The sequence below is a fragment of the Onychostruthus taczanowskii genome, unplaced genomic scaffold, assembly GCF_017590055.1.
Source record: "Onychostruthus taczanowskii isolate IOZ18803 unplaced genomic scaffold, ASM1759005v1 scaffold44, whole genome shotgun sequence".
Lineage (NCBI taxonomy): Eukaryota > Metazoa > Chordata > Aves > Passeriformes > Passeridae > Onychostruthus > Onychostruthus taczanowskii.
The window spans coordinates 361,475-377,016 of NW_024501903.1; the positions used below are offsets into that span (position 1 = coordinate 361,475).

Genomic DNA, 15,542 nt, shown 5'->3' on the forward strand with positions numbered 1-15,542 from the left:
AAGAACCACCTGGACAATGTCCATGTAACCTAGTCTGAAGTCAGCATTGATTTGCTTTGAGTAGGAGCTGGGCTAGATGACCCATTGGAGGTCCCTTCCAACCTGAATGAGTCTGCAAGTAACATCACTTTATAAACCATCATAAAATGGTTTTTGAAATGGCTTTAACATCTGATATATACCCATCCCAGGGCTTCCTGCATCATACAATGCACAAGGAGTGCTGGCAAATGTTTGCAGCATGGACAAATGTTTGAGCTGCTCCACTCACAGTTTATCTGCTTAGTTAGCAGCATTTGTTTCAAGAAAATTTAGAACAGTATCCCCACTCCCTCCATATGCCTCCCTCAGTACAAACATATTGATATGGGTATCAAGATGCCCAAGGTCCTATACACACAGGCTTTTAATCAGGCTGGAAGCCCTGGGAAAGTTTCCATGACACAGATGGTGACCCCTGGCCTGGGTATCACATCTGTAGTGGCATTGTCTTTACCATGTCTGCTCCATAAAAACCACCACTGGCATAAAGGCTGCCAGTTTAAAGGCTGCCAGTTGTAGAGTCGTGTCAAGTATCTGATCACGATAGTCAGCAATGGGGCATACACTTAATTCCATCAATCTAGACTAAAAATTCATGTCAGTCATGAGTAAACTTGCTGACACAAACTCTGAGAGCAGCAATAATCCAGCAGGGCCAAACCAAATCACTGCCTGGAATGCAGAGTCTGATGTAATACTTGGCTTCAAGTTGCTCCCATGACTCTCAGTTACACATGCAGATACAGTCACCCACATTACACAGCTACTTTTGTTGAGCAGTTTTGTGAAATCTGTCAAAAAATTCAATGCTATTCACACCAGTATCAGCAGAAGGCATTACATCACAGTAAGCACACTGGATCTCTGAAAGCCAGTGAGATTTTTAGGATGCCAAAGACAATTACAGTTTTAAAATATAGAATGATGTTTATAAATATTTAATAGGAATGTCAAGGTCTCTGAAGTTGACCAGAGCTCATCAAGGACAGAAGTTTCAAAATCACATTGGTCAGCTACATACTTTTATGGCAGTGCTGCTGCTCTATGAACATTCTCAGCATGGTAATACAATTCTGCTGCCTGGGCATGCTCAGATACCACAACTAGCACATGTGCCATCCTTTGAGAATCTCTGCGTTAATACAGAATCTAGTCTGGCATCCATCCACTTTCATAAAACAGCTCATCTAACCCAATTTCCCATCCTCTTCGTTAACTGTCCTACAGCTGTGGGCAGAAAAATTCCCCAGGGGCCTGCAGCCTGTTTATTTTCTCTTTCCTGACACTCACATAAAATACACCCTGGTTTCACGAGAGAAGGCACTGAAAGAGGAGGAAAACGCCTCCATTTTTGCTGACTAATAAGCATGCCTCTGATCAGATGTGGCCATCTTCCCATGACATGGTGACGCAGTCATGAGCTGTGCTCCTACACTACCAGAGGTTCACTGGTGCCCACAGATTTCCTGTTCGTGGGCGCCGTGGTCAGATCAGAGCAGATGCACCACGACACACAGTCTGAGGGTGCTGCACTGAAGAAAAGATTACATCATGTGCAGCCTTGAAACACCCAGTGCTGTCCTCAAACAGGACAAGAACCTCACAGCAGTTGGTAAAAAGAAAAATGGTTCATACTTGAAAATCCCTAATCGAACTTAATAAGTGGAAAATAGACTTAAGAGCTGAAAACAAGTTTTAATATCCCATGTCAATTACGAATTCTTGTGTATTATATTTTGTATTCAATAATTATAACCTCAAAGTGTTTTAAATGCACAAAACTCACAACCCCACCATCAACCCTGATGATAACTTCTACAACCTATAATAAGGATATGATATATGAAAAGAACCACCCTATTTTCTTGCTTTTACCATCTTTGCATTTCAGTGAACCTCCCCTTCTTTCCTGTAAGAACCTTGGGAGACTATTAAATTAAAAGATAGGATGGCATGCATAATAATACTACATATTTTCAATTTTAAGTATTTCATATATTTGTTCCAGTTAGGTATCCATGGAATTATGATAATGTAAATAGACGAACTTAAGTTGAATTAGCAGATGTTATTTTGAAACAAGGGTACACAAACAGATCTGCAGCTTTATTTAATCTGAGAGCAGAGAACAAAAAGCAGATAAAGCCACTACATTATTTTAACCTATACAAATGCCGAAGATTAGTCTTTTTCTCTCTCTTTACACTCCTTCCCTTAAACAGAAAATGTCCATGCCCAAACTACTTTATTTCTTTCCACATTCTGCTACCTCTTCTCATTCATCAAAGGTTCATCAGTCTCATCTAATACATTTTAAGCTGGGTAGCTCAGGATGCTTTAACAAACACGAATTTGTCTGAGCTTGGCTGGATTCCCTCAACTGCACCCTCATCCACCAGTTGTGGATGACTGGTACTAGCCAACTGTAAAGCACTGTTCCTGAACAAGTAACAATTGTTAAAATAAAAAAATTAGAGTTTAGGCTATGTATTGTTCTGGGCTACTATCAAAGGAAGCACTCGCATGAAAATACAAAAGCAGGAAACAGTAAAAAAGTACACATTCCGTGGCACCAGCTCTTTGCCAGCTTCAGTCTTCACTGTGTACTGTATCACACCAATAAATAAAAGGTGCACTGTGAGCAGCTTTAAAGCAAAAACAAATGACAAAAAACCAAAACAGAACCCAAACCAAACAGCCACCCCACTACTCCAGAAAAAAAAAAATAAAAGAAAAACACAAAGCAGACTCAAGACTAAAGCACTAAACAATTGTGACAAGAAAAAAACCTTAACAAAGGTCAGTGCTGTCCCCGAGACAACGTTTTTATTTCAGCTGTCAGCTTTGAAAGCCAGATATATACAAATGTCAGTAAATGCAAAAGGTAAAAATCAGTACTGTTACACAGACATACTCACTCTTTCCAGAGATTCTTTCTTTTTTTTGTTTAATTATAATAATTATTAATATTAATATTAATATTATTAATATTAATATTAATATTAGTAAAATTATTAAGTATAATAATAAATCACAAGGAAGAATACTAGTTTTTATAGCGTGCTGATTTACTTACACAAAACCACAAATTATTCATTTTAAGTTCACTCCTGGAGTCCTCCTCCTATCTTGCCTGCCTCTGGAATGACCCAAACAGCATCAAGGTATGGTTGGACAAACAGCACACTTGATACCTCTGTGTGAGGCTCCCAGACAAAAATAAGCTCTTGGAAAATCCTTACTTTCCAGTAGGTGAACAGAACTTAAAATCACAAGGCACAAAACAGGCTTAAAGATGCGTATTTCGAGTAACACTGTTCACAAGGCCTTAAGCTGAAATTGCAAAGCCACCATTAAAAATTTTAACACCAAAACAGTCAAGAGGAAAGCTCATGTCTTTACCAAGACTTTGATGGGTGAAGGTGGGGGTGTTAACGTCTTTGAAATGGCTCTTCATGTCTCTGCTGACTTAGGGCAGCGGGTTTGCTGCAGAGCCCGGACACCTCGGCCCCTGAAACAGACAAGGGGCTGCACAAGCCCGAACCTCTGAGCTTTGGGGTACAACAGCGGGTTCAGGGGGCAATGTGCGGTAGGCAGTTCGGGAAGGCTGCACCTTCCTAATGCCTCAGCAACGGGGAAGGAAGAGGGAAACGTGCGGCCGGGAGTTCAGGATCAAGGGAGGCTGCGCCCTCCGAACCTCGAGGGAAAAACCCCTGTGGGTATGTGCCCCAGTGGACTCTTCCCCTTAATTCAAATAAAGCTGAGGGACTCCCGGTTTGCTGCAGAGCCCGGACACCTCGGCCCCTGAAACAGACAAGGGGCTGCACAAGCCCGAACCTCTGAGCTTTGGGGTACAACAGCGGGTTCAGGGGGCAATGTGCGGTAGGCAGTTCGGGAAGGCTGCACCTTCCTAATGCCTCAGCAACGGGGAAGGAAGAGGGAAACGTGCGGCCGGGAGTTCAGGATCAAGGGAGGCTGCGCCCTCCGAAACCTCGAGGGAAAAACCCCTGTGGGTGTGTGCCCCAGGGGACTCTCCCTTTATTCAAATAAAGCTGAGGGACTCCTCTGTATCCTTTTTGGACATAGACCTCTGGGATTTGTGGATTTTCCTGACATTGTGAGCAAAACGGACACGTCACAACATGCAGCCTTCACTAAGCTCTTCCTGACTGTTCCTATATTCTTTTTGATATGCACAAAGCATGTAAGAAACAAGCAGGCAATGCTGTCAAAGAAGCATACAACACTTAAACATAAATTAGACACAGAAATACTATTTAGGCTAAAAATAAATCCCTGAAGACAAGATAAACTAACTGTAGTCATTACATTTTTAAAAATATGCTTTTAAAAAAGAAAACACATTTTAAAATCAAACCATGACATCTAAAACTATCTGTTTTCTGTTTTCACCTTGAATTGCATCAATGCTTTAAAAAGATTACAAAAATTATTTTGACAAAAATATACTCATCATGATACAAGTTCTGCTGAGTAATTGGCATTAACATACCTATTTTCAGCAGTTTCATATGACAATTCCATCACCGTTCAGCTTGTTTAGGCTGAGAACAATCCAAAATAACTATAGTGTCAACTCTCTGTGTGAGCATTCATTTCAGGGACAGAGCCTTTTGTGAAGCCTGATTATGCTTTAAGCTTACTTTCTTACCAAATTCAAACTAATTTTTTTTTTCTAATAATTTTTCTGTAAGGAAAAGTCTGTGCTTTTGCAACTGCTCCAAACAAATCTGTGTTATCTGTCCTGCTCAGAGTCACAGGCACTGAATTCCATTTCTGTTCTTAGTCATGCATGGCTCACTCTCCATGCCCACAGCATTTCCCATCACTCTCAGCACTGCTAGCAATGCACAGTCAAGCCTGACCTAATGTGCTCCCCTGGAACAGAAGGCAAAAATAAACACACAAAGATGGGCCAAATGCTAGCAAGCCCGAGTTCAAATTTTACCCATCTTGCAGAGCATCAAATAGGCCACTTCAAAATGTTTGCAGCTTCATCTCCTCCTGGTTCATGTGACAGGCTCTTGTCAGTTCATGTGTCTTTCAATTTCCATCTGACTTCGTTGCCTGGCTTTATTACTGAATACCTTATCAAGCCCCAAACAGGTTTTATCCACTCTCAGTTCAATCTAATAATTGAATCAGGTAGAGTTCTGTGATTTGCTTGATGCAGAACATTTAGAAGAAGTTTCCTGATGAATTACTTCAGGATATGAAAAACAAGGTTCACTCTCCTGGTAAAATTTACAAGCTTAATAAAGGACAATAGGATAAAAAATAAAGCAAAGTTAACAGCCAGGTGCTTGGCATTCAGCCAGGAGCACACCTGCAATTTCAGAGACACCCTTTACACACCTTTTCTATTGCATCAGCCTATTGCATATTCATAAATAATGACGCGCATTTAAGCTTTTCCCAAAACTAGTTTACATGTTCCAAGAATCATTTAGCATGGCTTCTCTTTGGAGAAGAGCATGCACGTTCCTTGGCTGTGGTTTTATTCCATTTTTATTATTCCTCCAGCATGGGCTTTGGTCCATACTTTCTACAGAGGGTGGGTGCTGATAGTTGGCGTATCAGTAACAGGGGTTTTCATCATGCATTCATTGGGTATCATCCAACCAAGCAAGCAGCTGGATTATCACAAGTGCAACTGTATCAACTGTTTCATTACTATGTCTCAGTTTAGTTAATAGCAGAAATAAAAACTGTATCTTTATAGCCAAGTTACCTTAACGTTATACATATAGCATCCATTTTCATACTTGCAAGAAGCCGGTATTATAATATATATTTATAACAATGAGATCTGTGCATGAGCCTCTGAAACCCACTACTGAGGGCAAACTGAGGAAATACAATAGGCTTTCCATCTCTCACATCTTGTGCTCTGTATAGCAATAGTGCATTTATGCCATAGTTTTTCCATTAATAATGCTGCTTTGTGTTAGCTGTCCTCAGATGTCGCACACCAAATCCTAGCTAGCCGACTAGTTGTTTTCAAACTCTCCTTTTTTCCTTCTTAAACATTGCTGGAGAGAGGACTTCACAAGAGGAAACATCCTACGATACTGGGTCAATGAATCTCCATGTGAGCCTGAGGGCAATACAGAGGCAGGCAGAGAAGGAACTGGCAGGATGGCAAAGATAAAGCAGCTGAGTAGCACAGTTCAGTCAGGAACAGCACGGGGCTGAGCACGAGCTGATACTGCCATGGCAGGAACACAAAGCAGGAGAGTGATTAATTAGCTTGACAAAAGGGAAAAAAAACAGGATTAACAGCTATTGTTGACACCTACTTGGATCCCCAAGTTTGGTTTTTTTTTTTCAAAAACATTGAACTTGGCTTGGAAAATGGGCTTGGAAGAAACCTGGGCAGTGACTTCTACAATCGATAATGATACACTGCAAAAAAAGTATCAAGTGCATTAGGAATACACTTCTCTGCCTCTGCTAGGGGGAAACCTACCTTCCTGAGGGGCACTCAGCTGCTGGAAAATCCACAGCAACTGAACCAAAGTGCCAAGAAACACATTAGTAGGGAGAAATTTGATATTGGCTCTGCAGAGGGCTGGCTGAAAAGCGTAGTGTTTTTTCCTCACTGGCATCTCTAACCTCTGTGATACTACAAATGCTTCTGCTAAGTGATAGCAGTATCCTTTTGTAAATGATGGGGAGGATTCCAGGGCTACTAGCAAGGGAAGTAATGCATTCCCACCTGTGCCCACATGAAGCCACAGATTTCTCTCCTAAACTGAAAGAAACTGTTCAGGGATTACAAGAGCAATAATTTCATGCAAGAGAAGAAAAAGCAAGAAAGAATCCACTGACAATCAAAGCTTTGGTACTCTGGTAAGATCAGTTCCTTGAGCTTCCTAAAGACAAAAAAAACCTAACCATTCACAGCCTCTCTGAAGCTCAACTGCATGAATGTGATATACACCAAGCAGAAATTAATAGTTGGGTCAAAAATTTAAATGCAGCAGACAATAAATCAGAAATCAAAGTGGATTAGAATTGAGTACACAGCACTCTCCAAGGAAATGCTTAAGGTCTGATAACAGTAAAAATGAAAACTACTGCTTTAAGAAATTTAGTTTAGTTCACAGCTGTACAATAGGCTTCCATAGGAGCATGTACATAGCACTATTTAAAATGAGGCTTTTTTATACCATCACAGAGAAGCAGACAACACACTGCATGCAACAAAACAGATACCACAAACCAGCTCAGCCCAGAGAGATGGACCCTGCAATTTCTTTCAGGGGCTGCAATGCCCAAGAACTGCTCTGTGGGAGCCTGGTGACAGGCAATAAGGACACAAGCTAAGTAAGAGCAGAAAATTGTGCTCCAACACATTCCTCCATGCCTTCTCTCACATGACAAACAAGTAAGAGACAGCCTCACCCCATCTTTCAGAAGGAGATTTGGTTATAGGTGTGACTAAATACTCAAGTGAAAATCTTTCTCCATATTAAAAAACTTAAATAAAAATCCACCCATGGGAAAGTGCCACAAATCTGATATTCCAAGGGAGCAGAAGCAATAATAAAACATGTTAATTAATGATGGGGACAAATATTCCAGGTTCAAGCAACCTGAGAAGAACCAGTGATTAACGAACAGTATCTCTGGGACAAATAATTTTCCTTTCCCCATAACTAATTTATCTTTTGCCAGTGGGGTGCTCCATACATGGAGATTTAACTTTATGGCACATTAAAGTTTAGCTGTATCATATTACTTAGTAACTTACAGGACAGGATCGTTTACAATTTTGCCTCAAGGCCTCAGAATCCAGCTTAAAACTGAGACTCTGAAAATTAAATTACCCTGACCTGGCCAAATGCCAATCCCAAGGCCACTGCCCACAGCAACTTTCTTTTCCTCAGGCTACCTTAGCAGAACTTCTAATAATGTTCCTGAAGATGTGGTCTAACATTATTCATTTAATTAGACAAGCTCTTCTTATGACAAAGAACAGAGACTGATGCCAAGTACTCATTTAAATCAGACATGAACAACATGTTAGCCCAACTGTGGAACATCTGAGCACGTTTCACACATTTTACAAATATGTGCCTTTGGCACAACAGGGTCATCCAGTTATTTCTATGACTGTAAGTCAGCTGGTATAAGTTAACAAAACCTCTTCTCATACTTCTCTTTCTCGCCTTGCTTGCCTGATCTCATTTTGGATTAAATTTTACAGCCTGTATTTGTTCAGTAGGTCCCAGGTCCTCCCCTCTGTGCCTCACTCTGCTGGGCACAGTATAAAGACCTTGAGAGCAATGACCCTGCTCCCAGTCCAACACAAACGAAGAACAGCCCTGCCCCAGTGAGGTATCCAGGATTGCCCCAGAAGGACTCACAGTCCACCACATGGGTAAGGCGCAGTCACAACTTGCTGCCATACAACAGCATCTTAAACACTTAAAACTCATTATTCCATACATCCTGTATGTTAAAATGTCCACCTCAGCTAGAATGGCTGCCTGCCAAAAACAAGCCATCACAAAGCATCTCACACGCCCTTTTTGATTTCATTACACAACAGTGTTTTCCAGACATTTAAAAATCCCCACAGCATGTGCTGGTTTTTAGATATAGTTGAAGATTGTCTTCTCTTTTCAGTCTGTGTCTGAGTTCTCTACTGAGCAGTTTCCTACAATAGCTTTTGTAATACACTCTATTTAATTTTGAGTGATGAGCAGCAGCATTTCACTCAACTTCAAAACCACACATCAGCAAGGCATTCAATCACTTTATTTTAACAACAATTTGTTGTTCATTCTAGAAATTCAAGTCTGGCAAGCTTTTTAATATGCATGAGTATGTTTCATAGAAAGCAAAAAGCCTGTTTCCCATTCTGCTCAGCATGTTCAAGTCCTATCTTCTTCGCAGAAACACTTTGCAAGGAAAATCCTTGAATTAATACAAAAACGTATCTGAAATCCAGTAGCTAACACTGATAAGCAAGGTAAAAAAGCTGGGGTAATTTCTAAACCTCCATTAGAGATGGGATACTAATTTTTCAGTTTGCTGTGAAACAGGTTTCAGATACATAATGGAAAGGGGGAAAATTGCATATTACCATGCATGCGAGAAAAATGTTTGAAATATCCTATTTATCTTCCCTCTCTAAGGGATGTGGATTCTTTTGTACTCCTTGATGATGTGAATCACAGATCTGCATTCTGGGAATCAATCCTATTCCCATTTACCAGTGTAATATGATCATTTAGCATAATTAACACATGATATTTCATTACTGCCATGGACTTGGACCAGATCTGAAATGTAAATATTTGCCAAACTGTACATCCTAGTGCCCAGTGCTACACAATGGTGTAACTTAAGACACTCACTTGATTTGCTTTCTCTTCTGGGGGCAGAGTTAAGGCTGCTGTGGGAATTCTCACTTTCATAACATGAGGCAGCTTAAACATTATAGATGATGTTACATTAATTTCTGCAGTATCAAATTTTAAAGGTGTGGAAACAAGATGAAAGAGCTCACAATACAGCCATCATTTCAAGTGGCACTAGAATGAACAGAAAGAAAACTCCTGGAACAAATAACAACCATTTCAATCTTCCCCAACTATCTTTTCCCTAGTGCACTCAATCACCCAGCTCTCCTAGGACACAGTAATCAACAAAGCACCATTCTGTGTGATTCAGAGCGTAGCACACATGCAAAAGGTAATCAGAAAAATCATTGCAGGATGCAAACACACAGCAGCCCTACAGAGAGACATTTTATGACTAAGCCAAGACTCTTTATAACAATCTTAAATTCTACAGCATGGAATTTCATAGGTTCTTTATCTTACATACTGCAACATTGTGTCTCAACTACTACAATACACATGTTATCTGTGTCGATGCCTAACGCCCCTCACCTATTTTTTCATTATTTGTCTTGCAACAGAAATATCAGGAAGCTATTCACATCTATGCTGGTTTTAGGGTTAGTTTTCTTCACAGTGGCTGGTATGGGGCTGTGATTTAGATTTGTGCTGAACAGAGGATCAATAATATAGAGATGGTTTTGGTGGTGGTGAGCAGGGCTTACGCAGAGCCAAGGCCTTTTCTGCTTCTTGTACTGCCACAACGAGGAAACTGGAAGTATGTGGGAAACTGGGAAGAGACACAGCTGGGACAGCTGACCCCAACTGACCAAAGGGATATTTCATATCATATAACACCATGCTCAGCATATCAAGTGAAGGAAGAAGGAGAAAGGGAGGAAGATTGGAGAGATGGCTTTTTTCTTCCCAAGTCACCATTATGTGTGATGGGCCCTGCTCTTCTGGAGATGGCTGAACACCTGCCTGTCCATGGGAAGCAGTGATTTAATTCCTTGCTTTGTTTGTGCTTGTGGCTTAACCCATGAGTTTTCCAGCTTTTACCCTTCCAGTTCTCTCCCCAGTCCTGTTGGTGGGGAAGTGAGTGAGCAGCTGCATGGGGCCTGGCTGTTGGCTGGGGTTAAACCACAGCCATGTCCAACATCAAATGTACAGATTTTAAGCTAGTTGTATACCTCCTATTACTGATTTTTCTCTTGAAAACACACAAGCCTACAAGTGAAATTTTCCACAGCAGTTAGACAACAGAACTATTGCCTTGACAGTGAAAACTGTCTCAGGATATTTCCCAGTTCTCTCTAAAATAAACAGTATCCCTAAGTCAGTGCATCTTTGCAGTATCCCCAAGACTGAGCCATTGAGCAGCATCACCTCTAATGATGATTTCCACAAGAGTAAAGGACAGCTCCAGCATTCCTCTTTCATAGCCTCACCTAACATGTTCTTAGCTTTTCCCAGTTGCAAGGAAATTCTTTCCCTTCACAGACCACAATCTCTCATCACTCATCCCAAAATGTACAACAGTACATGTTCTTTGCCTGCAGCTGCCATGACAAGTTTTACACAGCAACACAGAAGTATGAAACAGTTCTTGGCAAGCCAAGTACAAGAGCAGACTATTAGCTCTCTGTTCCTCTCACTGCTTGGATTTATCAAACTGCACTCCTTGCAGCCTTTGGCAGAACACATGGCATTCAGCAGAAAGGTGGGTCACCTTGCTTTCCCTAAAGGAGCAGAAGTTGCTTCTTATACTGTCAGAAACTTAATGAAAGGTAAGCAGTGCCACATCTGCCACTCGCTCCTAGCCAAGGCTAAAGCCCTGAAGAACACAGGGAATGTAAAAATACAAAGCAATGGGCCTGCAGCTGTAAGACACGTAACCCCAGGGTAGCCTTGGGTTCCTCCAAGTCTGTTTTTCTAAGCCTCTTTATAGAAGCACCCTTGCACAAAAGGATACAACTTATGTGGACTAACAAAAAGTGTTTTCAGTAGGAACCTTGTTTCATTCTTCCCTGCTTCCTTTCCCTACAAATGGCACAGGTAAGAAAACAGAGGAAGTGGAATATTCACATATAATGAAGAGGATTATTGTCCTCCTCTGTTACATTTCCTTCAGTACTTATGGCATCACTTGGAGATGATCCCAACAACAACCATGTTACTCTGGTCTCTCTCAGCATTTGTGGCAAGAAAATAGCAGATTACAAAAAGGTTTTGTAAGGGCTCAGGGCTGGACCCACCCAGCTTCCCTTAACGTCAATGTGAGCAGTATTAAAGATAAGGCTTAATGACTCCAAAAATCCTTCACTGAGATCTTACTTACTGAGGTAACTGGATGCACACCAAGGAAGAAGTCACAGACCAAACCTGGAAAAAAGAAGAAGAACAAAATGAATGTATTTGTCTTTTGGACCCACTTCCCACCACAAACACAATTAGCTTAGGACAGAAAGGAGAGATTCAGGGAGATTTAAAAAAACAAACAAGAAAAGGTATATCAAATTCCACCTGCTTCTGAGCAAAAGGAGTAAGTCTTAACAGTGGTCTCCAGGGCATAATATACTGATTTGATCTGGACTCAAGTTTAAATAATGGCAGTAGGCAAAATATTAAAATAGACTTACAGAAACTGAAGGGAAACTAGAGATCACAGGGAAAAGCAAAAGCTGTGTGTCTATTAAATCAGAATACTAGTCAAAAAATTCAGTGCTTCTACCCCTTGGCATTTAGGTCCTACATCATCACCACGACTCCTGATGACCTGCTTACAGCAGCCAAAACAGAAATTAAGCAAGACCCTTCCCGATAAACTCTCCTCCAATAGCCTTGCTTTCTGACAGATGTCACCTTTGCTTCTAGTACAACATAGAGTCCTTTGCTTCTAGGACAACTGCTGAAGTCAAAACCACACAAAACCACACAACAGAAAGCACCCCACCATATCCTGGATTGTACCTACCCATGTAGTGAATTGATACTGGAGCTTTCAAGCCTGTAACAGCACCACCCCAGTGTTAGAAGGGTGCTACAGTTAGCAAAGTGAGACTAGGATTTCCTTCAACCACATGGAGGAAAGACATGGAACAGCACTATCTCCACTGTTTAAAAGCCCATCAATATTACTGCAGCTGCAAACAAAAAAAAAATAATTACAGACTTAAGTATTTTTTTAAAATTGTGATTATTCACCAAACTTGGTCAATGGAAAAGTTTCCATCATTCCACTGTAGTGGATTTTTAAATTCATGTTTTCTCTTTTCCTTCTTCATTGTATCAAGTAAGACAATGAAACACTGCTATTGATTTCACAGTCTGTTTACTGATGTGCTTCAGCACATGGACACTTCAAGAGATCATACATATCACTTCTATACATCTTCCTCAAAGTGAACTAAATACTATATGAACTCATCATAAATGTCACACTCCATAGCAAGCACTTGCAGGCATCCACCCAACCTAACCAGCTCCCCAGTGACACAGGTGACAACAATTTCAGCCACTGAAGTACTCATATTGAAGTCAGGGGTAGCTAAGCAATAATTAATAAATAATAATTTTTTTTTGTTGTTTTTTGTAAATCAAGAATTAAATTAGCCAAGATTCCCACAGTTCAATTGTGTAGATGTGGGCTAGTTAGTCAAACTGCTGTCACACAAAACCTGCTGTCAGCTACACTTAGAGATGAACTTTCTTTACCACTGATGTAAGCCAGTTATGAACACAGCACAATCTGTAGCAAAGGCAGAAACGCTCTGAGAGGAGCACTTCAAGTCACGTAATCCTGTAAAACAGGTAAGTCCTAGCCATGTCAGAGGTACACTGTCTGGCGTGACAAAAGCCAACTGTATACAGTAAAATTAAGAAAGGAAAATTAAATGCCTGCAAGAAAACTGTTAAAGAGGTCTTGTTGTTGGCCAAGGTAAACATTAATAATAAACTCAAAGAAACAAGACTCATCTGACAGACCAGAACTGGTGAGATGAAAACTCACAGACAGATGTAACTGAAGAGCTCAGTTCATACCCCCAGTGATTCACTACATGGGTAGGTACAAGATTGTTGCAGAAACTATGATGCAAGGAACAGCCACTCTGCAAATCCTTCCAAAACTTGTATCTTTCACTATGTTTCCTACAAGAGTAGGGAACTGTACTCAGCAGCCAGACAACCTGTTCAATCCACCGTTCACAGCAGAAGAAAGTAAGGAGACAAGTCTGCCTTCCAAAGCAGAAGTCCTATAACATGAAGCCTAACAAAACCTAGAAGAAGAAAATGCTGATCTTTTATATTCTAGAAAGCTCAGTGACTGGTAGGCACTTATCTTCTGGTAACCTTTAGGTACATCACCACACCTTGTCCCCTAAATTAAAGCATTCTTGTCTTCCAGTTCCTCAAACCACGGCCCCTGTTTACTTTTGTAAGTAGGTGCTTTAGACCAGTGTCATCATCACAGGTTAAGTATCTACTTTGGTTGTCCTTGACAATTTTGAGCTTGCCATGGGGATATTTTATACCTGAAGTATGAGTGCATTTTATTAATAAAATTAAAAGTTACAGCTCTAACCACTTACAGACCTTTGAAACAGAAATTGGGCTGTCCAGTGATACAAGCAGAAATAGTCTGGTAGTGACTTAAGAACACCACCAAGCAATGAACATCACTTCTCAGTATCTCTTAAAAGTAAGGGAGGGGGATGACTTAGCACCTTCAAAACAAACAAGCATCTTAAGAAGATTTTGATAAATTACTTTCAAATTTTAAAAACAGAGGAACTAAATAGTACTTCCTAAAGCAGAAAGAAAGATTTCCTAAATGAAACAACATTTGTCTTTAAAGAGCTCTTTAAAAAGCAGTTCAGAAAAAAACAGCAACATATCTAAAAGACTTGGATCAGCTTTATTTCCTTTGTGTGGTTTAATGTAGAAGCAGCAAGGAAGAAATGGACTAAAGATAGCAAAACTGTTCTGTTCTTACCACAGAATGAACTTCCTCAGTTCTTTGAAGAGGAACTGATGGAGAACAGACTAAGAAGGAAGAACTGAAGATAGAGACTAAATAGCTGTGAAAACCAAGCTACGATGGAACACAAGCAGGACCTTTTGTTTTCATAAAAGAAAGCAAGATGCAATAGAGACTGTTTGGGTGTCCCTGGAGAGTAAGCAGGTGAAGATGGATTTTTCAGGGAAAACTGACTGCTTTAAGAAAGATGTCTTCTGAAATTATTTTAAGAAAAACAGAATGAAAAGGAGAGAGTTTCTTGTATAAGTCTTGAGAGGTACTTTGTGGTGACCATTCACCAGGAAAATGATGTATCAACATAGAACTTGGAAAACTGAAAGCTATCCAGATGAATTTGCATTGGTGTGGGAACTTAAGACTCTGTTTTCATTTCCTCCTCCTGTTTCTCCCTAGAAAATCCCTTTTCTACTTCATGGTCCATTTTACTTTGCCTTCCATATAACTAGAATAGAGCACACATCCAAGAAGCTCCTGTCCTCAATGAAGTCTCTTCCTCTACAGATTGTCAAATCACTCTACAGATCACTGGTCCCAGCAATTACTTTTACCACAGCCTTCATATCCTAATCTCTGACCATATTCACCTGAAATACCATCCCCGGTCTTCCCACATGAAACAGGAGCAGTTTCAGTGTGTGGGATTTAGCTGATCTTCCATCCTGAGTAGGTGTGAGGGGAACATATTGGGAATTTTCCCAGAGTTGCAGTTCTTCCCCCTTGCTCTTCATCTTTGATGGCACCCAATAGCTCAGTATTAGGTGTCTGGGCTATTTATATCCTCCCTATAGATGCCTCTGCTGCTGTCCACAGTGTCCCAGGTTCTACAAATGTAAAGTCTTGCCAGTCCTGCTGCTTTCTCCACTGCTGGGAAACAGAGCAGCAAGAGCTTTTCTAACACTCAGAGCCACTGTTACTTGGCAAAACTTTGTGAGACAGCACAGCAGCACTGGAGAGATCCAAAAGCACTGATGTACAAAAGAAAATCAATTTATACTTGGAAGGTTTCCTTTACAGGCTTTTAGGACAGCCATTTAGGTTTTTATTTTACAAGGAGACATGCTCCCATCTGCATGTTAGTACAAGTC

General features: G+C 40.6%; 1 protein-coding gene across 3 annotated transcripts in view; it reads right to left on the bottom strand.

Moving 5' to 3' along the window:
- The window catches only part of TSPAN9 (tetraspanin 9), a 167,647-nt gene that overhangs the window by 146,124 nt on the left and 5,981 nt on the right, over nucleotides 1-15,542 (bottom strand). For all 3 annotated transcript variants that reach the window (XM_041414105.1, XM_041414103.1, XM_041414102.1), the window contains exon 2: nucleotides 11,758-11,801. The gene's annotated coding sequence lies outside the window, so the exon portion shown is untranslated. The remainder of the gene's footprint in view (nucleotides 1-11,757; nucleotides 11,802-15,542) is intronic.